Below are 27,551 nucleotides of genomic sequence, written 5' to 3'. Positions count from 1 at the left end.
ACCACCAATGCCTACCCCCACACTGAAAACGTGTGCTTTTGCTCATCAACTGTGCTAAGGTGTTACAAAAACAGCACCCTGGCATTTTTCTTATAATGCGCAGTAACCCTACTAAGCATTTATCAACAACTGTAACGCGGCATATAGTTAAGGTTAGACAGTTGAAATGAAGCAGAGAAACTTTCTCTTCATTATTGTTATTTTAATTTTCAGCATTGCTAAATTGTGTGAAGAATAAACGAAAACCATGAGCCTTAAACAGAATAAAAGCATCACCAAATGCATTGGCCAGGAATCGAACCCTGGTCAACTGCTTGGAAGGCAGCTATGCTCACCACTATACCACCAACGCTTGAACACGGACATCTTTTTTTACGTTTTCTGCCTCAGCACCATATTTTTTTCATTCTTTTTAGAAAAAAGTAACATGTTGCAAAAAAAAACAACCCATATCGCCTGCATTGGCCGGGAATCGAACCCAGGTCAATTGCTTGGGAAGCAACTATTCTCGCCACTATACCACCAATGCCTACCCCCACACTGAAAATGTGTGCTTTTGCTCATCAACTGTGCTAAGGTGTTACAAAAACAGCACCCTGGCATTTTTCTTATAATGCGCAGTAACCCTACTAAGCTTTTATCAACAACTGTAACGCGGCATATAGTTAAGTTTAGACAGTTGAAATGAAGCAGAGAAACTTTCTCTTCATTATTGTTATTTTAATTTTCAGTATTGCTAAATTGTGTGAACAAACGAAAACCATGAGCCTTAAACAGAATAAAAGCATCACCAAATGCGTTGGCCGGGAATCGAACCCGGGTCAACTGCTTGGAAGGCAGCTATGCTCACCACTATACCACCAACGCTCGAACACGAACACGTTTTTTTACGTTTTCTGCCTCAGCACCATATTTTTTCATTCTTTTTAGTAAAAAGTAACATGTTGCAAAAAAAGAAACCCATATTGCTGGCACTGGCCGGGAATCGAAACCGGGTCAATTGCTTGGGAAGCAACAATTCTCGCCACTATACCACCAATGCCTACCCCCACACTGAAAATGTGTGCTTTTGCTCATCAACTGTGCTAAGGTGTTACAAAAACAGCACCCTGGCATTTTTCTTATAATGCGCAGTAACCCTACTAAGCTTTTATCAACAACTGTAACGCGGCATATAGTTAAGTTTAGACAGTTGAAATGAAGCAGAGAAACTTTCTCTTCATTATTGTTATTTTAATTTTCAGTATTGCTAAATTGTGTGAAGAATAAACGAAAACCATGAGCCTTAAACAGAATAAAAGCATCACCAAATGCGTTGGCCGGGAATCGAACCCGGGTCAACTGCTTGGAAGGCAGCTATGCTCACCACTATACCACCAACCCTCGAACACGCACAAGTTTTTTTACGTTTTCTGCCTCAGCACCATATTTTTTCATTCTTTTTAGTAAAAAGTAACATGTTGCAAAAAAAGAAACCCATATCGCCTGCATTGGCCGGGAATCGAACCCGGGTCAATTGGGAACTATTCTTGCCACTATACCACCAATGCCTACCCCCACACTGAAAACGTGTGCTTTTGCTCATCAACTGTGCTAAGGTGTTACAAAAACAGCACCCTGGCATTTTTCTTATAATGCGCAGTAACCCTACTAAGCATTTATCAACAACTGTAACGCGGCATATAGTTAAGGTTAGACAGTTGAAATGAAGCAGAGAAACTTTCTCTTCATTATTGTTATTTTAATTTTCAGCATTGCTAAATTGTGTGAAGAATAAACGAAAACCATGAGCCTTAAACAGAATAAAAGCATCACCAAATGCATTGGCCAGGAATCGAACCCGGGTCAACTGCTTGGAAGGCAGCTATGCTCACCACTATACCACCAACGCTTGAACACGGACATCTTTTTTTACGTTTTCTGCCTCAGCACCATATTTTTTTCATTCTTTTTAGAAAAAAGTAACATGTTGCAAAAAAAGAAACCCATATTGCTGGCATTGGCCGGGAATCGAACTCGGGTCAATTGCTTGGGAAGCAACTATTCTCGCCACTATACCACCAATGCCTACCCCCACACTGAAAATGTGTGCTTTTGCTCATCAACTGTGCTAAGGTGTTACAAAAACAGCACCCTGGCATTTTTCTTATAATGCGCAGTAACCCTACTAAGCTTTTATCAACAACTGTAACGCGGCATATAGTTAAGGTTAGACAGTTGAAAAGAAGCAGAGAAACTTTCTCTTCATTATTGTTATTTTAATTTTCAGTATTGCTAAATTGTGTGAAGAACAAACGAAAACCATGAGCATTAAACAGAATAAAAGCATCACCAAATGCGTTGGCCGGGAATCGAACCCGGGTCAACTGCTTGGAAGGCAGCTATGCTCTCCACTATACCACCAACGCTTGAACACGCACACGGTTTTTTACGTTTTCTGCCTCAGCACCATATTTTTTCATTCTTTTTAGTAAAAAGTAACATGTTGCAAAAAAAGAAACCCATATCGCCTGCATTGGCCGGGAATCTAACCCGGGTCAATTGCTTGGGAAGCAACTATTCTCTCCACTATACCACCAATGCCTACCCCCACACTGAAAATGTGTGCTTTTGCTCATCAACTGTGCTAAGGTGTTACAAAAACAGCACCCTGGCATTTTTCTTATAATGCGCAGTAACCCTACTAAGCTTTTATCAACAACTGTAACGCGGCATATAGTTAAGGTTAGACAGTTGAAATGAAGCAGAGAAACTTTCTCTTCATTATTGTTATTTTAATTTTCAGTATTGCTAAATTGTGTGAACAAACAAAAACCATGAGCCTTAAACAGAATAAAAGCATCACCAAATGCGTTGGCCGGGAATCGAACCCGGGTCAACTGCTTGGAAGGCAGCTATGCTCACCACTATACCACCAACGCTTGAACACGCACACGTTTTTTTACGTTTTCTGCCTCAGCACCATATTTTTTCTATCTTTTTAGTAAAAAGTAACATGTTGCAAAAAAAGAAACCCATATTGCCGGCAATCGAACCCGGGTCAATTGCTTGGGAAGCAACTATTCTCGCCACTATACCACCAATGCCTACCCCCACACTGAAAATGTGTGCTTTTGCTCATCAACTGTGCTAAGGTGTTACAAAAACAGCACCCTGGCATTTTTCTTATAATGCGCAGTAACCCTACTAAGCTTTTATCAACAACTGTAATGCGGCATATAGTTAAGGTTAGACAGTTGAAATGAAGCAGAGAAACTTTCTCTTCATTATTGTTATTTTAATTTTCAGTATTGCTAAATTGTGTGAAGAACAAACGAAAACCATGAGCCTTAAACAGAATAAAAGCATCACCAAATGTGTTGGCCAGGAATCGAACCCGGGTCAACTGCTTGGAAGGCAGCTATGCTCACCACTATACCACCAACGCTTGAACACGCACATGGTTTTTTACGGTTTCTGCCTCAGCACCATATTTTTTCATTCTTTTTAGTAAAAAGTAACATGTTGCAAAAAAAGAAACCTATATCGCCTGCATTGGCCGGGAATCGAACCAGGGTCAATTGCTTGGGAAGCAACTATTCTCGCCACTATACCACCAATGCCTACCCCCACACTGAAAATGTGTGCTTTTGCTCATCAACTGTGCTAAGGTGTTACAAAAACAGAACCCTGGCATTTTTCTTATAATGCGCAGTAACCCTACTAAGCTTTTATCAACAACTGTAACGCGGCATATAGTTAAGTTTAGACAGTTGAAATGAAGCAGAGAAACTTTCTCTTCATTATTGTTATTTTAATTTTCAGTATTGCTAAATTGTGTGAACAAACGAAAACCATGAGCCTTAAACAGAATAAAAGCATCACCAAATGCGTTGGCCGGGAATCGAACCCGGGTCAACTGCTTGGAAGGCAGCTATGCTCACCACTATACCACCAACGCTCGAACACGAACACGTTTTTTTACGTTTTCTGCCTCAGCACCATATTTTTTCATTCTTTTTAGTAAAAAGTAACATGTTGCAAAAAAAGAAACCCATATTGCTGGCATTGGCCGGGAATCGAAACCGGGTCAATTGCTTGGGAAGCAACAATTCTCGCCACTATACCACCAATGCCTACCCCCACACTGAAAATGTGTGCTTTTGCTCATCAACTGTGCTAAGGTGTTACAAAAACAGCACCCTGGCATTTTTCTTATAATGCGCAGTAACCCTACTAAGCTTTTATCAACAACTGTAACGCGGCATATAGTTAAGGTTAGACAGTTGAAATGAAGCAGAGAAACTTTCTCTTCATTATTGTTATTTTAATTTTCAGTATTGCTAAATTGTGTGAACAAACGAAAACCATGAGCCTTAAACAGAATAAAAGCATCACCAAATGCGTTGGCCGGGAATCGAACCCGGGTCAACTGCTTGGAAGGCAGCTATGCTCACCACTATACCACCAACGCTTGAACACGCACACGTTTTTTTACGTTTTCTGCCTCAGCACCATATTTTTTCATTCTTTTTAGTAAAAAGTAACATGTTGCAAAAAAAGAAACCCATAATTCCGGCAATCGAACCCGGGTCAATTGCTTGGGAAGCAACTATTCTCGCCACTATACCACCAATGCCTACCCCCACACTGAAAATGTGTGCTTTTGCTCATCAACTGTGCTAAGGTGTTACAAAAACAGCACCCTGGCATTTTTCTTATAATGCGCAGTAACCCTACTAAGCTTTTATCAACAACTGTAATGCGGCATATAGTTAAGGTTAGACAGTTGAAATGAAGCAGAGAAACTTTCTCTTCATTATTGTTATTTTAATTTTCAGTATTGCTAAATTGTGTGAAGAATAAACGAAAACCATGAGCCTTAAACAGAATAAAAGCATCACCAAATGCGTTGGCCGGGAATCGAACCCGGGTCAACTGCTTGGAAGGCAGCTATGCTCACCACTATACCACCAACCCTCGAACACGCACAAGTTTTTTTACGTTTTCTGCCTCAGCACCATATTTTTTCATTCTTTTTAGTAAAAAGTAACATGTTGCAAAAAAAGAAACCCATATCGCCTGCATTGGCCGGGAATCGAACCCGGGTCAATTGGGAACTATTCTTGCCACTATACCACCAATGCCTACCCCCACACTGAAAACGTGTGCTTTTGCTCATCAACTGTGCTAAGGTGTTACAAAAACAGCACCCTGGCATTTTTCTTATAATGCGCAGTAACCCTACTAAGCATTTATCAACAACTGTAACGCGGCATATAGTTAAGGTTAGACAGTTGAAATGAAGCAGAGAAACTTTCTCTTCATTATTGTTATTTTAATTTTCAGCATTGCTAAATTGTGTGAAGAATAAACGAAAACCATGAGCCTTAAACAGAATAAAAGCATCACCAAATGCATTGGCCAGGAATCGAACCCGGGTCAACTGCTTGGAAGGCAGCTATGCTCACCACTATACCACCAACGCTTGAACACGGACATCTTTTTTTACGTTTTCTGCCTCAGCACCATATTTTTTTCATTCTTTTTAGAAAAAAGTAACATGTTGCAAAAAAAGAAACCCATATTGCTGGCATTGGCCGGGAATCGAACTCGGGTCAATTGCTTGGGAAGCAACTATTCTCGCCACTATACCACCAATGCCTACCCCCACACTGAAAATGTGTGCTTTTGCTCATCAACTGTGCTAAGGTGTTACAAAAACAGCACCCTGGCATTTTTCTTATAATGCGCAGTAACCCTACTAAGCTTTTATCAACAACTGTAACGCGGCATATAGTTAAGGTTAGACAGTTGAAAAGAAGCAGAGAAACTTTCTCTTCATTATTGTTATTTTAATTTTCAGTATTGCTAAATTGTGTGAAGAACAAACGAAAACCATGAGCCTTAAACAGAATAAAAGCATCACCAAATGCGTTGGCCGGGAATCGAACCCGGGTCAACTGCTTGGAAGGCAGCTATGCTCTCCACTATACCACCAACGCTTGAACACGCACACGGTTTTTTACGTTTTCTGCCTCAGCACCATATTTTTTCATTCTTTTTAGTAAAAAGTAACATGTTGCAAAAAAAGAAACCCATATCGCCTGCATTGGCCGGGAATCGAACCCGGGTCAATTGGGAACTATTCTTGCCACTATACCACCAATGCCTACCCCCACACTGAAAACGTGTGCTTTTGCTCATCAACTGTGCTAAGGTGTTACAAAAACAGCACCCTGGCATTTTTCTTATAATGCGCAGTAACCCTACTAAGCATTTATCAACAACTGTAACGCGGCATATAGTTAAGGTTAGACAGTTGAAATGAAGCAGAGAAACTTTCTCTTCATTATTGTTATTTTAATTTTCAGCATTGCTAAATTGTGTGAAGAATAAACGAAAACCATGAGCCTTAAACAGAATAAAAGCATCACCAAATGCATTGGCCAGGAATCGAACCCGGGTCAACTGCTTGGAAGGCAGCTATGCTCACCACTATACCACCAACGCTTGAACACGGACATCTTTTTTTACGTTTTCTGCCTCAGCACCATATTTTTTTCATTCTTTTTAGAAAAAAGTAACATGTTGCAAAAAAAGAAACCCATATTGCTGGCATTGGCCGGGAATCGAACTCGGGTCAATTGCTTGGGAAGCAACTATTCTCGCCACTATACCACCAATGCCTACCCCCACACTGAAAATGTGTGCTTTTGCTCATCAACTGTGCTAAGGTGTTACAAAAACAGCACCCTGGCATTTTTCTTATAATGCGCAGTAACCCTACTAAGCTTTTATCAACAACTGTAACGCGGCATATAGTTAAGGTTAGACAGTTGAAAAGAAGCAGAGAAACTTTCTCTTCATTATTGTTATTTTAATTTTCAGTATTGCTAAATTGTGTGAAGAACAAACGAAAACCATGAGCATTAAACAGAATAAAAGCATCACCAAATGCGTTGGCCGGGAATCGAACCCGGGTCAACTGCTTGGAAGGCAGCTATGCTCTCCACTATACCACCAACGCTTGAACACGCACACGGTTTTTTACGTTTTCTGCCTCAGCACCATATTTTTTCATTCTTTTTAGTAAAAAGTAACATGTTGCAAAAAAAGAAACCCATATCGCCTGCATTGGCCGGGAATCTAACCCGGGTCAATTGCTTGGGAAGCAACTATTCTCTCCACTATACCACCAATGCCTACCCCCACACTGAAAATGTGTGCTTTTGCTCATCAACTGTGCTAAGGTGTTACAAAAACAGCACCCTGGCATTTTTCTTATAATGCGCAGTAACCCTACTAAGCTTTTATCAACAACTGTAACGCGGCATATAGTTAAGGTTAGACAGTTGAAATGAAGCAGAGAAACTTTCTCTTCATTATTGTTATTTTAATTTTCAGTATTGCTAAATTGTGTGAACAAACAAAAACCATGAGCCTTAAACAGAATAAAAGCATCACCAAATGCGTTGGCCGGGAATCGAACCCGGGTCAACTGCTTGGAAGGCAGCTATGCTCACCACTATACCACCAACGCTTGAACACGCACACGTTTTTTTACGTTTTCTGCCTCAGCACCATATTTTTTCTATCTTTTTAGTAAAAAGTAACATGTTGCAAAAAAAGAAACCCATATTGCCGGCAATCGAACCCGGGTCAATTGCTTGGGAAGCAACTATTCTCGCCACTATACCACCAATGCCTACCCCCACACTGAAAATGTGTGCTTTTGCTCATCAACTGTGCTAAGGTGTTACAAAAACAGCACCCTGGCATTTTTCTTATAATGCGCAGTAACCCTACTAAGCTTTTATCAACAACTGTAATGCGGCATATAGTTAAGGTTAGACAGTTGAAATGAAGCAGAGAAACTTTCTCTTCATTATTGTTATTTTAATTTTCAGTATTGCTAAATTGTGTGAAGAACAAACGAAAACCATGAGCCTTAAACAGAATAAAAGCATCACCAAATGTGTTGGCCAGGAATCGAACCCGGGTCAACTGCTTGGAAGGCAGCTATGCTCACCACTATACCACCAACGCTTGAACACGCACATGGTTTTTTACGGTTTCTGCCTCAGCACCATATTTTTTCATTCTTTTTAGTAAAAAGTAACATGTTGCAAAAAAAGAAACCTATATCGCCTGCATTGGCCGGGAATCGAACCAGGGTCAATTGCTTGGGAAGCAACTATTCTCGCCACTATACCACCAATGCCTACCCCCACACTGAAAATGTGTGCTTTTGCTCATCAACTGTGCTAAGGTGTTACAAAAACAGCACCCTGGCATTTTTCTTATAATGCGCAGTAACCCTACTAAGCTTTTATCAACAACTGTAATGCGGCATATAGTTAAGGTTAGACAGTTGAAATGAAGCAGAGAAACTTTCTCTTCATTATTGTTATTTTAATTTTCAGTATTGCTAAATTGTGTGAAGAACAAACGAAAACCATGAGCCTTAAACAGAATAAAAGCATCACCAAATGTGTTGGCCAGGAATCGAACCCGGGTCAACTGCTTGGAAGGCAGCTATGCTCACCACTATACCACCAACGCTTGAACACGCACATGGTTTTTTACGGTTTCTGCCTCAGCACCATATTTTTTCATTCTTTTTAGTAAAAAGTAACATGTTGCAAAAAAAGAAACCTATATCGCCTGCATTGGCCGGGAATCGAACCAGGGTCAATTGCTTGGGAAGCAACTATTCTCGCCACTATACCACCAATGCCTACCCCCACACTGAAAATGTGTGCTTTTGCTCATCAACTGTGCTAAGGTGTTACAAAAACAGAACCCTGGCATTTTTCTTATAATGCGCAGTAACCCTACTAAGCTTTTATCAACAACTGTAACGCGGCATATAGTTAAGTTTAGACAGTTGAAATGAAGCAGAGAAACTTTCTCTTCATTATTGTTATTTTAATTTTCAGTATTGCTAAATTGTGTGAACAAACGAAAACCATGAGCCTTAAACAGAATAAAAGCATCACCAAATGCGTTGGCCGGGAATCGAACCCGGGTCAACTGCTTGGAAGGCAGCTATGCTCACCACTATACCACCAACGCTCGAACACGAACACGTTTTTTTTACGTTTTCTGCCTCAGCACCATATTTTTTCATTCTTTTTAGTAAAAAGTAACATGTTGCAAAAAAAGAAACCCATATTGCTGGCATTGGCCGGGAATCGAAACCGGGTCAATTGCTTGGGAAGCAACAATTCTCGCCACTATACCACCAATGCCTACCCCCACACTGAAAATGTGTGCTTTTGCTCATCAACTGTGCTAAGGTGTTACAAAAACAGCACCCTGGCATTTTTCTTATAATGCGCAGTAACCCTACTAAGCTTTTATCAACAACTGTAACGCGGCATATAGTTAAGGTTAGACAGTTGAAATGAAGCAGAGAAACTTTCTCTTCATTATTGTTATTTTAATTTTCAGTATTGCTAAATTGTGTGAACAAACGAAAACCATGAGCCTTAAACAGAATAAAAGCATCACCAAATGCGTTGGCCGGGAATCGAACCCGGGTCAACTGCTTGGAAGGCAGCTATGCTCACCACTATACCACCAACGCTTGAACACGCACACGTTTTTTTACGTTTTCTGCCTCAGCACCATATTTTTTCATTCTTTTTAGTAAAAAGTAACATGTTGCAAAAAAAGAAACCCATAATTCCGGCAATCGAACCCGGGTCAATTGCTTGGGAAGCAACTATTCTCGCCACTATACCACCAATGCCTACCCCCACACTGAAAATGTGTGCTTTTGCTCATCAACTGTGCTAAGGTGTTACAAAAACAGCACCCTGGCATTTTTCTTATAATGCGCAGTAACCCTACTAAGCTTTTATCAACAACTGTAATGCGGCATATAGTTAAGGTTAGACAGTTGAAATGAAGCAGAGAAACTTTCTCTTCATTATTGTTATTTTAATTTTCAGTATTGCTAAATTGTGTGAAGAATAAACGAAAACCATGAGCCTTAAACAGAATAAAAGCATCACCAAATGCGTTGGCCGGGAATCGAACCCGGGTCAACTGCTTGGAAGGCAGCTATGCTCACCACTATACCACCAACCCTCGAACACGCACAAGTTTTTTTACGTTTTCTGCCTCAGCACCATATTTTTTCATTCTTTTTAGTAAAAAGTAACATGTTGCAAAAAAAGAAACCCATATCGCCTGCATTGGCCGGGAATCGAACCCGGGTCAATTGGGAACTATTCTTGCCACTATACCACCAATGCCTACCCCCACACTGAAAACGTGTGCTTTTGCTCATCAACTGTGCTAAGGTGTTACAAAAACAGCACCCTGGCATTTTTCTTATAATGCGCAGTAACCCTACTAAGCATTTATCAACAACTGTAACGCGGCATATAGTTAAGGTTAGACAGTTGAAATGAAGCAGAGAAACTTTCTCTTCATTATTGTTATTTTAATTTTCAGCATTGCTAAATTGTGTGAAGAATAAACGAAAACCATGAGCCTTAAACAGAATAAAAGCATCACCAAATGCATTGGCCAGGAATCGAACCCGGGTCAACTGCTTGGAAGGCAGCTATGCTCACCACTATACCACCAACGCTTGAACACGGACATCTTTTTTTACGTTTTCTGCCTCAGCACCATATTTTTTTCATTCTTTTTAGAAAAAAGTAACATGTTGCAAAAAAAGAAACCCATATTGCTGGCATTGGCCGGGAATCGAACTCGGGTCAATTGCTTGGGAAGCAACTATTCTCGCCACTATACCACCAATGCCTACCCCCACACTGAAAATGTGTGCTTTTGCTCATCAACTGTGCTAAGGTGTTACAAAAACAGCACCCTGGCATTTTTCTTATAATGCGCAGTAACCCTACTAAGCTTTTATCAACAACTGTAACGCGGCATATAGTTAAGGTTAGACAGTTGAAATGAAGCAGAGAAACTTTCTCTTCATTATTGTTATTTTAATTTTCAGTATTGCTAAATTGTGTGAACAAACGAAAACCATGAGCCTTAAACAGAATAAAAGCATCACCAAATGCGTTGGCCGGGAATCGAACCCGGGTCAACTGCTTGGAAGGCAGCTATGCTCACCACTATACCACCAACGCTTGAACACGCACACGTTTTTTTACGTTTTCTGCCTCAGCACCATATTTTTTCATTCTTTTTAGTAAAAAGTAACATGTTGCAAAAAAAGAAACCCATAATTCCGGCAATCGAACCCGGGTCAATTGCTTGGGAAGCAACTATTCTCGCCACTATACCACCAATGCCTACCCCCACACTGAAAATGTGTGCTTTTGCTCATCAACTGTGCTAAGGTGTTACAAAAACAGCACCCTGGCATTTTTCTTATAATGCGCAGTAACCCTACTAAGCTTTTATCAACAACTGTAATGCGGCATATAGTTAAGGTTAGACAGTTGAAATGAAGCAGAGAAACTTTCTCTTCATTATTGTTATTTTAATTTTCAGTATTGCTAAATTGTGTGAAGAATAAACGAAAACCATGAGCCTTAAACAGAATAAAAGCATCACCAAATGCGTTGGCCGGGAATCGAACCCGGGTCAACTGCTTGGAAGGCAGCTATGCTCACCACTATACCACCAACCCTCGAACACGCACAAGTTTTTTTACGTTTTCTGCCTCAGCACCATATTTTTTCATTCTTTTTAGTAAAAAGTAACATGTTGCAAAAAAAGAAACCCATATCGCCTGCATTGGCCGGGAATCGAACCCGGGTCAATTGGGAACTATTCTTGCCACTATACCACCAATGCCTACCCCCACACTGAAAACGTGTGCTTTTGCTCATCAACTGTGCTAAGGTGTTACAAAAACAGCACCCTGGCATTTTTCTTATAATGCGCAGTAACCCTACTAAGCATTTATCAACAACTGTAACGCGGCATATAGTTAAGGTTAGACAGTTGAAATGAAGCAGAGAAACTTTCTCTTCATTATTGTTATTTTAATTTTCAGCATTGCTAAATTGTGTGAAGAATAAACGAAAACCATGAGCCTTAAACAGAATAAAAGCATCACCAAATGCGTTGGCCGGGAATCGAACCCGGGTCAACTGCTTGGAAGGCAGCTATGCTCACCACTATACCACCAACGCTTGAACACGCACACGTTTTTTTACGTTTTCTGCCTCAGCACCATATTTTTTCTATCTTTTTAGTAAAAAGTAACATGTTGCAAAAAAAGAAACCCATATTGCCGGCAATCGAACCCGGGTCAATTGCTTGGGAAGCAACTATTCTCGCCACTATACCACCAATGCCTACCCCCACACTGAAAATGTGTGCTTTTGCTCATCAACTGTGCTAAGGTGTTACAAAAACAGCACCCTGGCATTTTTCTTATAATGCGCAGTAACCCTACTAAGCTTTTATCAACAACTGTAATGCGGCATATAGTTAAGGTTAGACAGTTGAAATGAAGCAGAGAAACTTTCTCTTCATTATTGTTATTTTAATTTTCAGTATTGCTAAATTGTGTGAAGAACAAACGAAAACCATGAGCCTTAAACAGAATAAAAGCATCACCAAATGTGTTGGCCAGGAATCGAACCCGGGTCAACTGCTTGGAAGGCAGCTATGCTCACCACTATACCACCAACGCTTGAACACGCACATGGTTTTTTACGGTTTCTGCCTCAGCACCATATTTTTTCATTCTTTTTAGTAAAAAGTAACATGTTGCAAAAAAAGAAACCTATATCGCCTGCATTGGCCGGGAATCGAACCAGGGTCAATTGCTTGGGAAGCAACTATTCTCGCCACTATACCACCAATGCCTACCCCCACACTGAAAATGTGTGCTTTTGCTCATCAACTGTGCTAAGGTGTTACAAAAACAGAACCCTGGCATTTTTCTTATAATGCGCAGTAACCCTACTAAGCTTTTATCAACAACTGTAACGCGGCATATAGTTAAGTTTAGACAGTTGAAATGAAGTAGAGAAACTTTCTCTTCATTATTGTTATTTTAATTTTCAGTATTGCTAAATTGTGTGAACAAACGAAAACCATGAGCCTTAAACAGAATAAAAGCATCACCAAATGCGTTGGCCGGGAATCGAACCCGGGTCAACTGCTTGGAAGGCAGCTATGCTCACCACTATACCACCAACGCTCGAACACGAACACGTTTTTTTACGTTTTCTGCCTCAGCACCATATTTTTTCATTCTTTTTAGTAAAAAGTAACATGTTGCAAAAAAAGAAACCCATATTGCTGGCATTGGCCGGGAATCGAAACCGGGTCAATTGCTTGGGAAGCAACAATTCTCGCCACTATACCACCAATGCCTACCCCCACACTGAAAATGTGTGCTTTTGCTCATCAACTGTGCTAAGGTGTTACAAAAACAGCACCCTGGCATTTTTCTTATAATGCGCAGTAACCCTACTAAGCTTTTATCAACAACTGTAACGCGGCATATAGTTAAGGTTAGACAGTTGAAATGAAGCAGAGAAACTTTCTCTTCATTATTGTTATTTTAATTTTCAGTATTGCTAAATTGTGTGAACAAACGAAAACCATGAGCCTTAAACAGAATAAAAGCATCACCAAATGCGTTGGCCGGGAATCGAACCCGGGTCAACTGCTTGGAAGGCAGCTATGCTCACCACTATACCACCAACGCTTGAACACGCACACGTTTTTTTACGTTTTCTGCCTCAGCACCATATTTTTTCATTCTTTTTAGTAAAAAGTAACATGTTGCAAAAAAAGAAACCCATAATTCCGGCAATCGAACCCGGGTCAATTGCTTGGGAAGCAACTATTCTCGCCACTATACCACCAATGCCTACCCCCACACTGAAAATGTGTGCTTTTGCTCATCAACTGTGCTAAGGTGTTACAAAAACAGCACCCTGGCATTTTTCTTATAATGCGCAGTAACCCTACTAAGCTTTTATCAACAACTGTAATGCGGCATATAGTTAAGGTTAGACAGTTGAAATGAAGCAGAGAAACTTTCTCTTCATTATTGTTATTTTAATTTTCAGTATTGCTAAATTGTGTGAAGAACAAACGAAAACCATGAGCCTTAAACAGAATAAAAGCATCACCAAATGTGTTGGCCGGGAATCGAACCCGGGTCAACTGCTTGGAAGGCAGCTATGCTCACCACTATAAAACCAACGCTTGAACACGCACATGGTTTTTTACGGTTTCTGCCTCAGCACCATATTTTTTTCATTCTTTTTAGAAAAAAGTAACATGTTGCAAAAAAAAACAACCCATATCGCCTGCATTGGCCGGAAATCGAACCCGGGTCAATTTCTTGGGAAGCAACTATTCTCGCCACTATACCACCAATGCCTACCCCCACACTGAAAATGTGTGCTTTTGCTCATCAACTGTGCTAAGGTGTTACAAAAACAGCACCCTGGCATTTTTCTTATAATGCGCAGTAACCCTACTAAGCTTTTATCAACAACTGTAACGCGGCATATAGTTAAGTTTAGACAGTTGAAATGAAGCAGAGAAACTTTCTCTTCATTATTGTTATTTTAATTTTCAGTATTGCTAAATTGTGTGAACAAACGAAAACCATGAGCCTTAAACAGAATAAAAGCATCACCAAATGCGTTGGCCGGGAATCGAACCCGGGTCAACTGCTTGGAAGGCAGCTATGCTCACCACTATTCCACCAACGCTCGAACACGAACACGTTTTTTTACGTTTTCTGCCTCAGCACCATATTTTTTCATTCTTTTTAGTAAAAAGTAACATGTTGCAAAAAAAGAAACCCATATTGCTGGCATTGGCCGGGAATCGAAACCGGGTCAATTGCTTGGGAAGCAACAATTCTCGCCACTATACCACCAATGCCTACCCCCACACTGAAAATGTGTGCTTTTGCTCATCAACTGTGCTAAGGTGTTACAAAAACAGCACCCTGGCATTTTTCTTATAATGCGCAGTAACCCTACTAAGCTTTTATCAACAACTGTAACGCGGCATATAGTTAAGGTTAGACAGTTGAAATGAAGCAGAGAAACTTTCTCTTCATTATTGTTATTTTAATTTTCAGTATTGCTAAATTGTGTGAACAAACGAAAACCATGAGCCTTAAACAGAATAAAAGCATCACCAAATGCGTTGGCCGGGAATCGAACCCGGGTCAACTGCTTGGAAGGCAGCTATGCTCACCACTATACCACCAACGCTTGAACACGCACACGTTTTTTTACGTTTTCTGCCTCAGCACCATATTTTTTCATTCTTTTTAGTAAAAAGTAACATGTTGCAAAAAAAGAAACCCATAATTCCGGCAATCGAACCCGGGTCAATTGCTTGGGAAGCAACTATTCTCGCCACTATACCACCAATGCCTACCCCCACACTGAAAATGTGTGCTTTTGCTCATCAACTGTGCTAAGGTGTTACAAAAACAGCACCCTGGCATTTTTCTTATAATGCGCAGTAACCCTACTAAGCTTTTATCAACAACTGTAATGCGGCATATAGTTAAGGTTAGACAGTTGAAATGAAGCAGAGAAACTTTCTCTTCATTATTGTTATTTTAATTTTCAGTATTGCTAAATTGTGTGAAGAACAAACGAAAACCATGAGCCTTAAACAGAATAAAAGCATCACCAAATGTGTTGGCCGGGAATCGAACCCGGGTCAACTGCTTGGAAGGCAGCTATGCTCACCACTATAAAACCAACGCTTGAACACGCACATGGTTTTTTACGGTTTCTGCCTCAGCACCATATTTTTTCATTCTTTTTAGTAAAAAGTAACATGTTGCAAAAAAAGAAACATATATCGCCTGCATTGGCCGGGAATCGAACCAGGGTCAATTGCTTGGGAAGCAACTATTCTCGCCACTATACCACCAATGCCTACCCCCACACTGAAAATGTGTGCTTTTGCTCATCAACTGTGCTAAGGTGTTACAAAAACAGCACCCTGGCATTTTTCTTATAATGCGCAGTAACCCTACTAAGCTTTTATCAACAACTGTAACGCGGCATATAGTTAAGTTTAGACAGTTGAAATGAAGCAGAGAAACTTTCTCTTCATTATTGTTATTTTAATTTTCAGTATTGCTAAATTGTGTGAACAAACGAAAACCATGAGCCTTAAACAGAATAAAAGCATCACCAAATGCGTTGGCCGGGAATCGAACCCGGGTCAACTGCTTGGAAGGCAGCTATGCTCACCACTATACCACCAACGCTCGAACACGCACAAGTTTTTTTACGTTTTCTGCCTCAGCACCATATTTTTTCATTCTTTTTAGTAAAAAGTAACATGTTGCAAAAAAAGAAACCCATATTGCTGGCATTGGCCGGGAATCGAACCCGGGTCAATTGCTTGGGAAGCAACTATTCTCGCCACTATACCACCAATGCCTACCCCCACACTGAAAATGTGTGCTTTTGCTCATCAACTGTGCTAAGGTGTTACAAAAACAGCACCCTGGCATTTTTCTTATAATGCGCAGTAACCCTACTAAGCTTTTATCAACAACTGTAACGCGGCATATAGTTAAGGTTAGACAGTTGAAATGAAGCAGAGAAACTTTCTCTTCATTATTGTTATTTTAATTTTCAGTATTGCTAAATTGTGTGAAGAACAAACGAAAACCATGAGCCTTAAACAGAATAAAAGCATCACCAAATGCGTTGGCCGGGAATCGAACCCGGGTCAACTGCTTGGAAGGCAGCTATGCTCACCACTATACCACCAACGCTTGAACACGCACACGTTTTTTTACGTTTTCTGCCTCAGCACCATATTTTTTCATTCTTTTTAGTAAAAAGTAACATGTTGCAAAAAAAGAAACCCATATCGCCTGCATTGGCCGGGAATCGAACCAGGGTCAATTGCTTGGGAAGCGACTATTATCGCCACTATACCACCAATGCCTACCCCCACACTGAAAATGTGTGCTTTTGCTCATCAACTGTGCTAAGGTGTTACAAAAACAGCACCCTGGCATTTTTCTTATAATGCGCAGTAACCCTACTAAGCTTTTATCAACAACTGTAACGCGGCATATAGTTAAGTTTAGACAGTTGAAATGAAGCAGAGAAACTTTCTCTTCATTATTGTTATTTTAATTTTCAGTATTGCTAAATTGTGTGAACAAACGAAAACCATGAGCCTTAAACAGAATAAAAGCATCACCAAATGCGTTGGCCGGGAATCGAACCCGGGTCAACTGCTTGGGAGGCAGCTATGCTCACCACTATACCACCAACGCTCGAACACGCACAAGTTTTTTTACGTTTTCTGCCTCAGCACCATATTTTTTCATTCTTTTTAGTAAAAAGTAACATGTTGCAAAAAAAGAAACCCATATTGCTGGCATTGGCCGGGAATCGAACCCGGGTCAATTGCTTGGGAAGCAACTATTCTCGCCACTATACCACCAATGCCTACCCCCACACTGAAAATGTGTGCTTTTGCTCATCAACTGTGCTAAGGTGTTACAAAAACAGCACCCTGGCATTTTTCTTATAATGCGCAGTAACCCTACTAAGCTTTTATCAACAACTGTAACGCGGCATATAGTTAAGGTTAGACAGTTGAAATGAAGCAGAGAAACTTTCTCTTCATTATTGTTATTTTAATTTTCAGTATTGCTAAATTGTGTGAAGAACAAACGAAAACCATGAGCCTTAAACAGAATAAAAGCATCACCAAATGCGTTGGCCGGGAATCGAACCCGGGTCAACTGCTTGGAAGGCAGCTATGCTCACCACTATACCACCAACGCTTGAACACGCACACGTTTTTTTACGTTTTCTGCCTCAGCACCATATTTTTTCATTCTTTTTAGTAAAAAGTAACATGTTGCAAAAAAAGAAACCCATATCGCCTGCATTGGCCGGGAATCGAACCAGGGTCAATTGCTTGGGAAGCGACTATTATCGCCACTATACCACCAATGCCTACCCCCACACTGAAAATGTGTGCTTTTGCTCATCAACTGTGCTAAGGTGTTACAAAAACAGCACCCTGGCATTTTTCTTATAATGCGCAGTAACCCTACTAAGCTTTTATCAACAACTGTAACGCGGCATATAGTTAAGTTTAGACAGTTGAAATGAAGCAGAGAAACTTTCTCTTCATTATTGTTATTTTAATTTTCAGTATTGCTAAATTGTGTGAACAAACGAAAACCATGAGCCTTAAACAGAATAAAAGCATCACCAAATGCGTTGGCCGGGAATCGAACCCGGGTCAACTGCTTGGAAGGCAGCTATGCTCACCACTATACCACCAACGCTCGAACACGCACAAGTTTTTTTACGTTTTCTGCCTCAGCACCATATTTTTTCATTCTTTTTAGTAAAAAGTAACATGTTGCAAAAAAAGAAACCCATATTGCTGGCATTGGCCGGGAATCGAACCCGGGTCAATTGCTTGGGAAGCAACTATTCTCGCCACTATACCACCAATGCCTACCCCCACACTGAAAATGTGTGCTTTTGCTCATCAACTGTGCTAAGGTGTTACAAAAACAGCACCCTGGCATTTTTCTTATAATGCGCAGTAACCCTACTAAGCTTTTATCAACAACTGTAACGCGGCATATAGTTAAGGTTAGACAGTTGAAATGAAGCAGAGAAACTTTCTCTTCATTATTGTTATTTTAATTTTCAGTATTGCTAAATTGTGTGAAGAACAAACGAAAACCATGAGCCTTAAACAGAATAAAAGCATCACCAAATGCGTTGGCCGGGAATCGAACCCGGGTCAACTGCTTGGAAGGCAGCTATGCTCACCACTATACCACCAACGCTTGAACACGCACACGTTTTTTTACGTTTTCTGCCTCAGCACCATATTTTTTCATTCTTTTTAGTAAAAAGTAACATGTTGCAAAAAAAGAAACCCATATCGCCTGCATTGGCCGGGAATCGAACCAGGGTCAATTGCTTGGGAAGCGACTATTATCGCCACTATACCACCAATGCCTACCCCCACACTGAAAATGTGTGCTTTTGCTCATCAACTGTGCTAAGGTGTTACAAAAACAGCACCCTGGCATTTTTCTTATAATGCGCAGTAACCCTACTAAGCTTTTATCAACAACTGTAACGCGGCATATAGTTAAGTTTAGACAGTTGAAATGAAGCAGAGAAACTTTCTCTTCATTATTGTTATTTTAATTTTCAGTATTGCTAAATTGTGTGAACAAACGAAAACCATGAGCCTTAAACAGAATAAAAGCATCACCAAATGCGTTGGCCGGGAATCGAACCCGGGTCAACTGCTTGGAAGGCAGCTATGCTCACCACTATACCACCAACGCTCGAACACGCACACGTTTTTTTACGTTTTCTGCCTCAGCACCATATTTTTTCATTCTTTTTAGTAAAAAGTAACATGTTGCAAAAAAATAAACCTATATCGCCTGCATTGGCCGGGAATCGAACCAGGGTCAATTGCTTGGGAAGCAGCTATTCTCGCCACTATACCACCAATGCCTACCCCCACCCTGAAAATGTGTGCTTTTGCTCATCAACTGTGCTAAGGTGTTACAAAAACAGCACCCTGGCATTTTTCTTATAATGCGCAGTAACACTACTAAGCTTTTATCAACAACTGTAACGCGGCATATAGTTAAGGTTAGACAGTTGAAAAGAAGCAGAGAAACTTTCTCTTCATTATTGTTATTTTAATTTTCAGTATTGCTAAATTGTGTGAAGAACAAACGAAAACCATGAGCCTTAAACAGAATAAAAGCATCACCAAATGCGTTGGCCGGGAATCGAACCCGGGTCAACTGCTTGGAAGGCAGCTATGCTCACCACTATACCACCAACGCTTGAACATGCACAAGTTTTTTTACGTTTTCTGCCTCAGCACCATATTTTTTCATTCTTTTTAGTAAAAAGTAACATGTTGCAAAAAAAGAAACCCATATCGCCTGCATTGGCCGGGAATCTAACCCGGGTCAATTGCTTGGGAAGCAACTATTCTCGCCACTATACCACCAATGCCTACCCCCACACTGAAAATGTGTGCTTTTGCTCATCAACTGTGCTAAGGTGTTACAAAAACAGCACCCTGGCATTTTTCTTATAATGCGCAGTAACCCTACTAAGCTTTTATCAACAACTGTAACGCGGCATATAGTTAAGGTTAGACAGTTGAAATGAAGCAGAGAAACTTTCTCTTCATTATTGTTATTTTAATTTTCAGTATTGCTAAATTGTGTGAACAAACAAATACCATGAGCCTTAAACAGAATAAAAGCATCACCAAATGCGTTGGCCGGGAATCGAACCCGGGTCAACTGCTTGGAAGGCATCTATGCTCACCACTATACCACCAACGCTTGAACACGCACATGTTTTTTTACGTTTTCTGCCTCAGCACCATATTTTTTCATTCTTTTTAGTAAAAAGTAACATGTTGCAAAAAAAGAAACCCATATTGCTGGCATTGGCCGGGAATCGAACCCGGGTCAATTGCTTGGGAAGCAACTATTCTCGCCACTATACCACCAATGCCTACCCCCACACTGAAAATGTGTGCTTTTGTTCATCAACTGTGCTAAGGTGTTACAAAAACAGCACCCTGGCATTTTTCTTATAATGCGCAGTAACCCTACTAAGCTTTTATCAACAATTGTAACGCGGCATATAGTTAAGGTTAGACAGTTGAAATGAAGCAGAGAAACTTTCTCTTCATTATTGTTATTTTAATTTTCAGTATTGCTAAATTGTGTGAACAAACGAAAACCATGAGACTTAAACAGAATAAAAGAATCACCAAATGCGTTGGCCGGGAATCGAACCCGGGTCAACTGCTGGGAAGGCAGCTATGCTCACCACTATACCACCAACGCTTGAACACGCACACGTTTTTTTACGTTTTCTGCCTCAGCACCATATTTTTTCATTCTTTTTAGTAAAAAGTAACATGTTGCAAAAAAAGAAACCCATATTGCCGGCAATCGAACCCGGGTCAATTGCTTGGGAAGCAACTATTCTCGCCACTATACCACCAATGCCTACCCCCACACTGAAAATGTGTGCTTTTGCTCATCAACTGTGCTAAGGTGTTACAAAAACAGCACTCTGGCATTTTTCTTATAATGCGCAGTAACCCTACTAAGCTTTTATCAACAACTGTAACGCGGCATATAGTTAAGGTTAGACAGTTGAAATGAAGCAGAGAAACTTTCTCTTCATTATTGTTATTTTAATTTTCAGTATTGCTAAATTGTGTGAAGAACAAACGAAAACCATGAGCCTTAAACAGAATAAAAGCATCACCAAATGCGTTGGCCGGGAATCGAACCCGAGTCAACTGCTTGGAAGGCAGCTATGCTCACCACTATACCACCAACGCTTGAACACGCACATGGTTTTTTACGGTTTCTGCCTCAGCACCATATTTTTTCATTCTTTTTAGTAAAAAGTAACATGTTGCAAAAAAAGAAACCTATATCGCCTGCATTGGCCGGGAATCGAACCAGGGTCAATTGCTTGGGAAGCAACTATTCTCGCAACTATTCTCGCCACTATACCACCAATGCCTACCCCCACACTGAAAATGTGTGCTTTTGCTCATCAACTGTGCTAAGGTGTTACAAAAACAGCACCCTGGCATTTTTCTTATAATGCGCAGTAACCCTACTAAGCTTTTATCAACAACTGTAACGCGGCATATAGTTAAGGTTAGACAGTTGAAATGAAGCAGAGAAACTTTCTCTTCATTATTGTTATTTTAATTTTCAGTATTGCTAAATTGTGTGAACAAATGAAAACCATGAGCCTTAAACAGAATAAAAGCATCACCAAATGCGTTGGCCGGGAATCGAACCCGGGTCAACTGCTTGGAAGGCAGCTATGCTCACCACTATACCACCAACGCTTGAACACGCACACGTTTTTTTACGTTTTCTGCCTCAGCACAATATTTTTTCATTCTTTTTAGTAAAAAGTAACATGTTGCAAAAAAAGAAACCTATATCACCTGCATTGGCCAGGAATCGAACCCGGGTCAATTGCTTGGGAAGCAACTATTCTCGCCACTATACCACCAATGCCTACCCCCACACTGAAAATGTGTGCTTTTGTTCATCAACTGTGCTAAGGTGTTACAAAAACAGCACCCTGGCATTTTTCTTATAATGCGCAGTAACCCAACTAAACTTTTATTAACAAATGTAACGCGGCATAAAGTTAAGGTTAGACAGTTGAAATGAAGCAGAGAAACTTTCTCTTCATTATTGTTATTTTAATTTTTAGTATTGATAAATTGTGTGAAGAACAAAGAAAACCATGAGCCTTAAACAGAATAAAAGCATCACCAAATGCGTTGGCCGGGAATCGAACCCGGGTCAACTGCTTGGAAGGCAGCTATGCTCACCACTATACCACCAACGCTTGAACACGCACACGTTTTTTTACGTTTTCTGCCTCAGCACCATATTTTTTCATTCTTTTTAGTAAAAAGTAACATGTTGCAAAAAAAGAAACCCATATTGCCGGCAATCGAACCCGGGTCAATTGCTTGGGAAGCAACTATTCTCGCCACTATACCACCAATGCCTACCCCCACACTGAAAATGTGTGCTTTTGCTCATCATCTGTGCTAAGGTGTAACAAAAACAGCACCCTGGCATTTTTCTTATAATGCGCAGTAACCCTACTAAGCTTTTATCAACAACTGTAACGCGGCATATAGTTAAGTTTAGACAGTTGAAATGAAGCAGAGAAACTTTCTCTTCATTATTGTTATTTTAATTTTCAGTATTGCTAAATTGTGTGAATAACAAACGAAAACCATGAGCCTTAAACAGAATAAAAGCATCACCAAATGCGTTGGCCGGGAATCGAACCCGGGTCAACTGCTTGGAAGGCAGCTATGCTCATCACTATACCACCAACGCTCGAACACGCACACGTTTTTTTACGTTTTCTGCCTCAGCACCATATTTTTTCATTCTTTTTAGTAAAAAGTAACATGTTGCAAAAAAAGAAACCCATATTGCCGGCAATCGAACCCGGGTCAATTGCTTGGGAAGCAACTATTCTCGCCACTATACCACCAATGCCTACCCCCACACTGAAAATGTGTGCTTTTGCTCATCAACTGTGCTAAGGTGTTACAAAAACAGCACTCTGGCATTTTTCTTATAATGCGCAGTAACCCTACTAAGCTTTTATCAACAACTGTAACGCGGCATATAGTTAAGGTTAGACAGTTGAAATGAAGCAGAGAAACTTTCTCTTCATTATTGTTATTTTAATTTTCAGTATTGCTAAATTGTGTGAAGAACAAACGAAAACCATGAGCCTTAAACAGAATAAAAGCATCACCAAATGCGTTGGCCGGGAATCGAACCCGGGTCAACTGCTTGGAAGGCAGCTATGCTCACCACTATACCACCAACGCTTGAACACGCACACGTTTTTTTACGTTTTCTGCCTCAGCACCATATTTTTTCATTCTTTTTAGTAAAAAGTAACATGTTGCAAAAAAAGAAACCCATATCGCCTGCATTGGCCGGGAATCGAACCAGGGTCAATTGCTTGGGAAGCAACTATTATCGCCACTATACCACCAATGCCTACCCCCACACTGAAAATGTGTGCTTTTGCTCATCAACTGTGCTAAGGTGTTACAAAAACAGCACCCTGGCATTTTTCTTATAATGCGCAGTAACCCTACTAAGCTTTTATCAACAACTGTAACGCGGCATATAGTTAAGTTTAGACAGTTGAAATGAAGCAGAGAAACTTTCTCTTCATTATTGTTATTTTAATTTTCAGTATTGCTAAATTGTGTGAACAAACGAAAACCATGAGCCTTAAACAGAATAAAAGCATCACCAAATGCGTTGGCCGGGAATCGAACCCGGGTCAACTGCTTGGAAGGCAGCTATGCTCACCACTATACCACCAACGCTCGAACACGCACACGTTTTTTTACGTTTTCTGCCTCAGCACCATATTTTTTCATTCTTTTTAGTAAAAAGTAACATGTTGCAAAAAAAGAAACCTATATCGCCTGCATTGGCCGGGAATCGAACCAGGGTCAATTGCTTGGGAAGCAACTATTCTCGCCACTATACCACCAATGCCTACCCCCACACTGAAAATGTGTGCTTTTGCTCATCAACTGTGCTAAGGTGTTACAAAAACAGCACCCTGGCATTTTTCTTATAATGCGCAGTAACCCTACTAAGCTTTTATCAACAACTGTAACGCGGCATATAGTTAAGGTTAGACAGTTGAAATGAAGCAGAGAAACTTTCTCTTCATTATTGTTATTTTAATTTTCAGTATTGCTAAATTGTGTGAACAAACAAATACCATGAGCCTTAAACAGAATAAAAGCATCACCAAATGCGTTGGCCGGGAATCGAACCCGGGTCAACTGCTTGGAAGGCATCTATGCTCACCACTATACCACCAACGCTTGAACACGCACATGTTTTTTTACGTTTTCTGCCTCAGCACCATATTTTTTCATTCTTTTTAGTAAAAAGTAACATGTTGCAAAAAAAGAAACCCATATTGCTGGCATTGGCCGGGAATCGAACCCGGGTCAATTGCTTGGGAAGCAACTATTCTCGCCACTATACCACCAATGCCTACCCCCACACTGAAAATGTGTGCTTTTGTTCATCAACTGTGCTAAGGTGTTACAAAAACAGCACCCTGGCATTTTTCTTATAATGCGCAGTAACCCTACTAAGCTTTTATCAACAATTGTAACGCGGCATATAGTTAAGGTTAGACAGTTGAAATGAAGCAGAGAAACTTTCTCTTCATTATTGTTATTTTAATTTTCAGTATTGCTAAATTGTGTGAACAAACGAAAACCATGAGCCTTAAACAGAATAAAAGAATCACCAAATGCGTTGGCCGGGAATCGAACCCGGGTCAACTGCTTGGAAGGCAGCTATGCTCACCACTATACCACCAACGCTTGAACACGCACACGTTTTTTTACGTTTTCTGCCTCAGCACCATATTTTTTCATTCTTTTTAGTAAAAAGTAACATGTTGCAAAAAAAGAAACCCATATTGCCGGCAATCGAACCCGGGTCAATTGCTTGGGAAGCAACTATTCTCGCCACTATACCACCAATGCCTACCCCCACACTGAAAATGTGTGCTTTTGCTCATCAACTGTGCTAAGGTGTTACAAAAACAGCACTCTGGCATTTTTCTTATAATGCGCAGTAACCCTACTAAGCTTTTATCAACAACTGTAACGCGGCATATAGTTAAGGTTAGACAGTTGAAATGAAGCAGAGAAACTTTCTCTTCATTATTGTTATTTTAATTTTCAGTATTGCTAAATTGTGTGAAGAACAAACGAAAACCATGAGCCTTAAACAGAATAAAAGCATCACCAAATGCGTTGGCCGGGAATCGAACCCGAGTCAACTGCTTGGAAGGCAGCTATGCTCACCACTATACCACCAACGCTTGAACACGCACATGGTTTTTTACGGTTTCTGCCTCAGCACCATATTTTTTCATTCTTTTTAGTAAAAAGTAACATGTTGCAAAAAAAGAAACCTATATCGCCTGCATTGGCCGGGAATCGAACCAGGGTCAATTGCTTGGGAAGCAACTATTCTCGCCACTATACCACCAATGCCTACCCCCACCCTGAAAATGTGTGCTTTTGCTCATCAACTGTGCTAAGGTGTTACAAAAACAGCACCCTGGCATTTTTCTTATAATGCGCAGTAACACTACTAAGCTTTTATCAACAACTGTAACGCGGCATATAGTTAAGGTTAGACAGTTGAAAAGAAGCAGAGAAACTTTCTCTTCATTATTGTTATTTTAATTTTCAGTATTGCTAAATTGTGTGAAGAACAAACGAAAACCATGAGCCTTAAACAGAATAAAAGCATCACCAAATGCGTTGGCCGGGAATCGAACCCGGGTCAACTGCTTGGAAGGCAGCTATGCTCACCACTATACCACCAACGCTTGAACATGCACAAGTTTTTTTACGTTTTCTGCCTCAGCACCATATTTTTTCATTCTTTTTAGTAAAAAGTAACATGTTGCAAAAAAAGAAACCCATATCGCCTGCATTGGCCGGGAATCTAACCCGGGTCAATTGCTTGGGAAGCAACTATTCTCGCCACTATACCACCAATGCCTACCCCCACACTGAAAATGTGTGCTTTTGCTCATCAACTGTGCTAAGGTGTTACAAAAACAGCACCCTGGCATTTTTCTTATAATGCGCAGTAACCCTACTAAGCTTTTATCAACAACTGTAACGCGGCATATAGTTAAGGTTAGACAGTTGAAATGAAGCAGAGAAACTTTCTCTTCATTATTGTTATTTTAATTTTCAGTATTGCTAAATTGTGTGAACAAACAAATACCATGAGCCTTAAACAGAATAAAAGCATCACCAAATGCGTTGGCCGGGAATCGAACCCGGGTCAACTGCTTGGAAGGCATCTATGCTCACCACTATACCACCAACGCTTGAACACGCACATGTTTTTTTACGTTTTCTGCCTCAGCACCATATTTTTTCATTCTTTTTAGTAAAAAGTAACATGTTGCAAAAAAAGAAACCCATATTGCTGGCATTGGCCGGGAATCTAACCCGGGTCAATTGCTTGGGAAGCAACTATTCTCGCCACTATACCACCAATGCCTACCCCCACACTGAAAATGTGTGCTTTTGTTCATCAACTGTGCTAAGGTGTTACAAAAACAGCACCCTGGCATTTTTCTTATAATGCGCAGCAACCCTACTAAGCTTTTATCAACAATTGTAACGCGGCATATAGTTAAGGTTAGACAGTTGAAATGAAGCAGAGAAACTTTCTCTTCATTATTGTTATTTTAATTTTCAGTATTGCTAAATTGTGTGAACAAACGAAAACCATGAGCCTTAAACAGAATAAAAGAATCACCAAATGCGTTGGCCGGGAATCGAACCCGGGTCAACTGCTTGGAAGGCAGCTATGCTCACCACTATACCACCAACGCTTGAACACGCACACGTTTTTTTACGTTTTCTGCCTCAGCACCATATTTTTTCATTCTTTTTAGTAAAAAGTAACATGTTGCAAAAAAAGAAACCCATATTGCCGGCAATCGAACCCGGGTCAATTGCTTGGGAAGCAACTATTCTCGCCACTATACCACCAATGCCTACCCCCACACTGAAAATGTGTGCTTTTGCTCATCAACTGTGCTAAGGTGTTACAAAAACAGCACTCTGGCATTTTTCTTATAATGCGCAGTAACCCTACTAAGCTTTTATCAACAACTGTAACGCGGCATATAGTTAAGGTTAGACAGTTGAAATGAAGCAGAGAAACTTTCTCTTCATTATTGTTATTTTAATTTTCAGTATTGCTAAATTGTGTGAAGAGCAAACGAAAACCATGAGCCTTAAACAGAATAAAAGCATCACCAAATGCGTTGGCCGGGAATCGAACCCGAGTCAACTGCTTGGAAGGCAGCTATGCTCACCACTATACCACCAACGCTTGAACACGCACATGGTTTTTTACGGTTTCTGCCTCAGCACCATATTTTTTCATTCTTTTTAGTAAAAAGTAA

At 40.4% G+C, this 27,551-nt stretch overlaps 38 non-coding genes across 38 annotated transcripts; all 38 read right to left on the bottom strand.

The window, feature by feature from the left end:
• Positions 1-457: 457 nt before the first annotated feature.
• Positions 458-529, bottom strand: TRNAG-CCC (transfer RNA glycine (anticodon CCC)). The gene has a single exon. It is a non-coding gene; the product is annotated as a tRNA-Gly (tRNA).
• Positions 530-795: 266 nt separating this feature from the next.
• Positions 796-867, bottom strand: TRNAG-UCC (transfer RNA glycine (anticodon UCC)). The gene has a single exon. It is a non-coding gene; the product is annotated as a tRNA-Gly (tRNA).
• Positions 868-2,511: 1,644 nt separating this feature from the next.
• On the bottom strand, positions 2,512-2,583 carry TRNAG-CCC (transfer RNA glycine (anticodon CCC)). The gene has a single exon. It is a non-coding gene; the product is annotated as a tRNA-Gly (tRNA).
• A 266-nt stretch (positions 2,584-2,849) lies between these two features.
• TRNAG-UCC (transfer RNA glycine (anticodon UCC)) lies at positions 2,850-2,921 on the bottom strand. Its single transcript has one exon. It is a non-coding gene; the product is annotated as a tRNA-Gly (tRNA).
• Positions 2,922-3,868: 947 nt separating this feature from the next.
• On the bottom strand, positions 3,869-3,940 carry TRNAG-UCC (transfer RNA glycine (anticodon UCC)). The gene has a single exon. It is a non-coding gene; the product is annotated as a tRNA-Gly (tRNA).
• Positions 3,941-4,381: 441 nt separating this feature from the next.
• On the bottom strand, positions 4,382-4,453 carry TRNAG-UCC (transfer RNA glycine (anticodon UCC)). The gene has a single exon. It is a non-coding gene; the product is annotated as a tRNA-Gly (tRNA).
• Positions 4,454-7,112: 2,659 nt separating this feature from the next.
• TRNAG-CCC (transfer RNA glycine (anticodon CCC)) lies at positions 7,113-7,184 on the bottom strand. Its single transcript has one exon. It is a non-coding gene; the product is annotated as a tRNA-Gly (tRNA).
• A 266-nt stretch (positions 7,185-7,450) lies between these two features.
• On the bottom strand, positions 7,451-7,522 carry TRNAG-UCC (transfer RNA glycine (anticodon UCC)). Its single transcript has one exon. It is a non-coding gene; the product is annotated as a tRNA-Gly (tRNA).
• Positions 7,523-8,985: 1,463 nt separating this feature from the next.
• On the bottom strand, positions 8,986-9,057 carry TRNAG-UCC (transfer RNA glycine (anticodon UCC)). The gene has a single exon. It is a non-coding gene; the product is annotated as a tRNA-Gly (tRNA).
• A 442-nt stretch (positions 9,058-9,499) lies between these two features.
• On the bottom strand, positions 9,500-9,571 carry TRNAG-UCC (transfer RNA glycine (anticodon UCC)). Its single transcript has one exon. It is a non-coding gene; the product is annotated as a tRNA-Gly (tRNA).
• Positions 9,572-11,027: 1,456 nt separating this feature from the next.
• On the bottom strand, positions 11,028-11,099 carry TRNAG-UCC (transfer RNA glycine (anticodon UCC)). Its single transcript has one exon. It is a non-coding gene; the product is annotated as a tRNA-Gly (tRNA).
• Positions 11,100-12,041: 942 nt separating this feature from the next.
• On the bottom strand, positions 12,042-12,113 carry TRNAG-UCC (transfer RNA glycine (anticodon UCC)). Its single transcript has one exon. It is a non-coding gene; the product is annotated as a tRNA-Gly (tRNA).
• A 947-nt stretch (positions 12,114-13,060) lies between these two features.
• On the bottom strand, positions 13,061-13,132 carry TRNAG-UCC (transfer RNA glycine (anticodon UCC)). Its single transcript has one exon. It is a non-coding gene; the product is annotated as a tRNA-Gly (tRNA).
• A 441-nt stretch (positions 13,133-13,573) lies between these two features.
• TRNAG-UCC (transfer RNA glycine (anticodon UCC)) lies at positions 13,574-13,645 on the bottom strand. The gene has a single exon. It is a non-coding gene; the product is annotated as a tRNA-Gly (tRNA).
• Positions 13,646-15,107: 1,462 nt separating this feature from the next.
• Positions 15,108-15,179, bottom strand: TRNAG-UCC (transfer RNA glycine (anticodon UCC)). Its single transcript has one exon. It is a non-coding gene; the product is annotated as a tRNA-Gly (tRNA).
• Positions 15,180-16,126: 947 nt separating this feature from the next.
• TRNAG-UCC (transfer RNA glycine (anticodon UCC)) lies at positions 16,127-16,198 on the bottom strand. The gene has a single exon. It is a non-coding gene; the product is annotated as a tRNA-Gly (tRNA).
• A 103-nt stretch (positions 16,199-16,301) lies between these two features.
• Positions 16,302-16,373, bottom strand: TRNAG-CCC (transfer RNA glycine (anticodon CCC)). Its single transcript has one exon. It is a non-coding gene; the product is annotated as a tRNA-Gly (tRNA).
• A 269-nt stretch (positions 16,374-16,642) lies between these two features.
• Positions 16,643-16,714, bottom strand: TRNAG-UCC (transfer RNA glycine (anticodon UCC)). The gene has a single exon. It is a non-coding gene; the product is annotated as a tRNA-Gly (tRNA).
• A 441-nt stretch (positions 16,715-17,155) lies between these two features.
• On the bottom strand, positions 17,156-17,227 carry TRNAG-CCC (transfer RNA glycine (anticodon CCC)). Its single transcript has one exon. It is a non-coding gene; the product is annotated as a tRNA-Gly (tRNA).
• A 103-nt stretch (positions 17,228-17,330) lies between these two features.
• On the bottom strand, positions 17,331-17,402 carry TRNAG-CCC (transfer RNA glycine (anticodon CCC)). The gene has a single exon. It is a non-coding gene; the product is annotated as a tRNA-Gly (tRNA).
• Positions 17,403-17,671: 269 nt separating this feature from the next.
• Positions 17,672-17,743, bottom strand: TRNAG-UCC (transfer RNA glycine (anticodon UCC)). The gene has a single exon. It is a non-coding gene; the product is annotated as a tRNA-Gly (tRNA).
• Positions 17,744-18,184: 441 nt separating this feature from the next.
• Positions 18,185-18,256, bottom strand: TRNAG-UCC (transfer RNA glycine (anticodon UCC)). The gene has a single exon. It is a non-coding gene; the product is annotated as a tRNA-Gly (tRNA).
• Positions 18,257-18,359: 103 nt separating this feature from the next.
• Positions 18,360-18,431, bottom strand: TRNAG-CCC (transfer RNA glycine (anticodon CCC)). The gene has a single exon. It is a non-coding gene; the product is annotated as a tRNA-Gly (tRNA).
• A 269-nt stretch (positions 18,432-18,700) lies between these two features.
• On the bottom strand, positions 18,701-18,772 carry TRNAG-UCC (transfer RNA glycine (anticodon UCC)). The gene has a single exon. It is a non-coding gene; the product is annotated as a tRNA-Gly (tRNA).
• A 441-nt stretch (positions 18,773-19,213) lies between these two features.
• Positions 19,214-19,285, bottom strand: TRNAG-UCC (transfer RNA glycine (anticodon UCC)). Its single transcript has one exon. It is a non-coding gene; the product is annotated as a tRNA-Gly (tRNA).
• A 444-nt stretch (positions 19,286-19,729) lies between these two features.
• Positions 19,730-19,801, bottom strand: TRNAG-UCC (transfer RNA glycine (anticodon UCC)). Its single transcript has one exon. It is a non-coding gene; the product is annotated as a tRNA-Gly (tRNA).
• Positions 19,802-19,904: 103 nt separating this feature from the next.
• TRNAG-CCC (transfer RNA glycine (anticodon CCC)) lies at positions 19,905-19,976 on the bottom strand. The gene has a single exon. It is a non-coding gene; the product is annotated as a tRNA-Gly (tRNA).
• A 441-nt stretch (positions 19,977-20,417) lies between these two features.
• Positions 20,418-20,489, bottom strand: TRNAG-CCC (transfer RNA glycine (anticodon CCC)). Its single transcript has one exon. It is a non-coding gene; the product is annotated as a tRNA-Gly (tRNA).
• A 1,297-nt stretch (positions 20,490-21,786) lies between these two features.
• On the bottom strand, positions 21,787-21,858 carry TRNAG-UCC (transfer RNA glycine (anticodon UCC)). Its single transcript has one exon. It is a non-coding gene; the product is annotated as a tRNA-Gly (tRNA).
• A 103-nt stretch (positions 21,859-21,961) lies between these two features.
• On the bottom strand, positions 21,962-22,033 carry TRNAG-CCC (transfer RNA glycine (anticodon CCC)). Its single transcript has one exon. It is a non-coding gene; the product is annotated as a tRNA-Gly (tRNA).
• Positions 22,034-22,301: 268 nt separating this feature from the next.
• TRNAG-UCC (transfer RNA glycine (anticodon UCC)) lies at positions 22,302-22,373 on the bottom strand. The gene has a single exon. It is a non-coding gene; the product is annotated as a tRNA-Gly (tRNA).
• A 940-nt stretch (positions 22,374-23,313) lies between these two features.
• Positions 23,314-23,385, bottom strand: TRNAG-UCC (transfer RNA glycine (anticodon UCC)). The gene has a single exon. It is a non-coding gene; the product is annotated as a tRNA-Gly (tRNA).
• Positions 23,386-23,826: 441 nt separating this feature from the next.
• TRNAG-UCC (transfer RNA glycine (anticodon UCC)) lies at positions 23,827-23,898 on the bottom strand. The gene has a single exon. It is a non-coding gene; the product is annotated as a tRNA-Gly (tRNA).
• A 616-nt stretch (positions 23,899-24,514) lies between these two features.
• Positions 24,515-24,586, bottom strand: TRNAG-CCC (transfer RNA glycine (anticodon CCC)). Its single transcript has one exon. It is a non-coding gene; the product is annotated as a tRNA-Gly (tRNA).
• Positions 24,587-24,852: 266 nt separating this feature from the next.
• On the bottom strand, positions 24,853-24,924 carry TRNAG-UCC (transfer RNA glycine (anticodon UCC)). The gene has a single exon. It is a non-coding gene; the product is annotated as a tRNA-Gly (tRNA).
• A 950-nt stretch (positions 24,925-25,874) lies between these two features.
• Positions 25,875-25,946, bottom strand: TRNAG-UCC (transfer RNA glycine (anticodon UCC)). Its single transcript has one exon. It is a non-coding gene; the product is annotated as a tRNA-Gly (tRNA).
• A 103-nt stretch (positions 25,947-26,049) lies between these two features.
• On the bottom strand, positions 26,050-26,121 carry TRNAG-CCC (transfer RNA glycine (anticodon CCC)). Its single transcript has one exon. It is a non-coding gene; the product is annotated as a tRNA-Gly (tRNA).
• A 779-nt stretch (positions 26,122-26,900) lies between these two features.
• On the bottom strand, positions 26,901-26,972 carry TRNAG-UCC (transfer RNA glycine (anticodon UCC)). Its single transcript has one exon. It is a non-coding gene; the product is annotated as a tRNA-Gly (tRNA).
• Between the last annotated feature and the right edge of the window lie 579 nt (positions 26,973-27,551).

The sequence above is a fragment of the Anomaloglossus baeobatrachus genome, chromosome 3, assembly GCF_048569485.1.
Source record: "Anomaloglossus baeobatrachus isolate aAnoBae1 chromosome 3, aAnoBae1.hap1, whole genome shotgun sequence".
Taxonomy (NCBI): Eukaryota; Metazoa; Chordata; class Amphibia; order Anura; family Aromobatidae; genus Anomaloglossus; species Anomaloglossus baeobatrachus.
The sequence above is the reverse complement of the archived record's forward strand: the minus strand, read 5'-3'. Positions and strand labels throughout refer to the sequence as shown.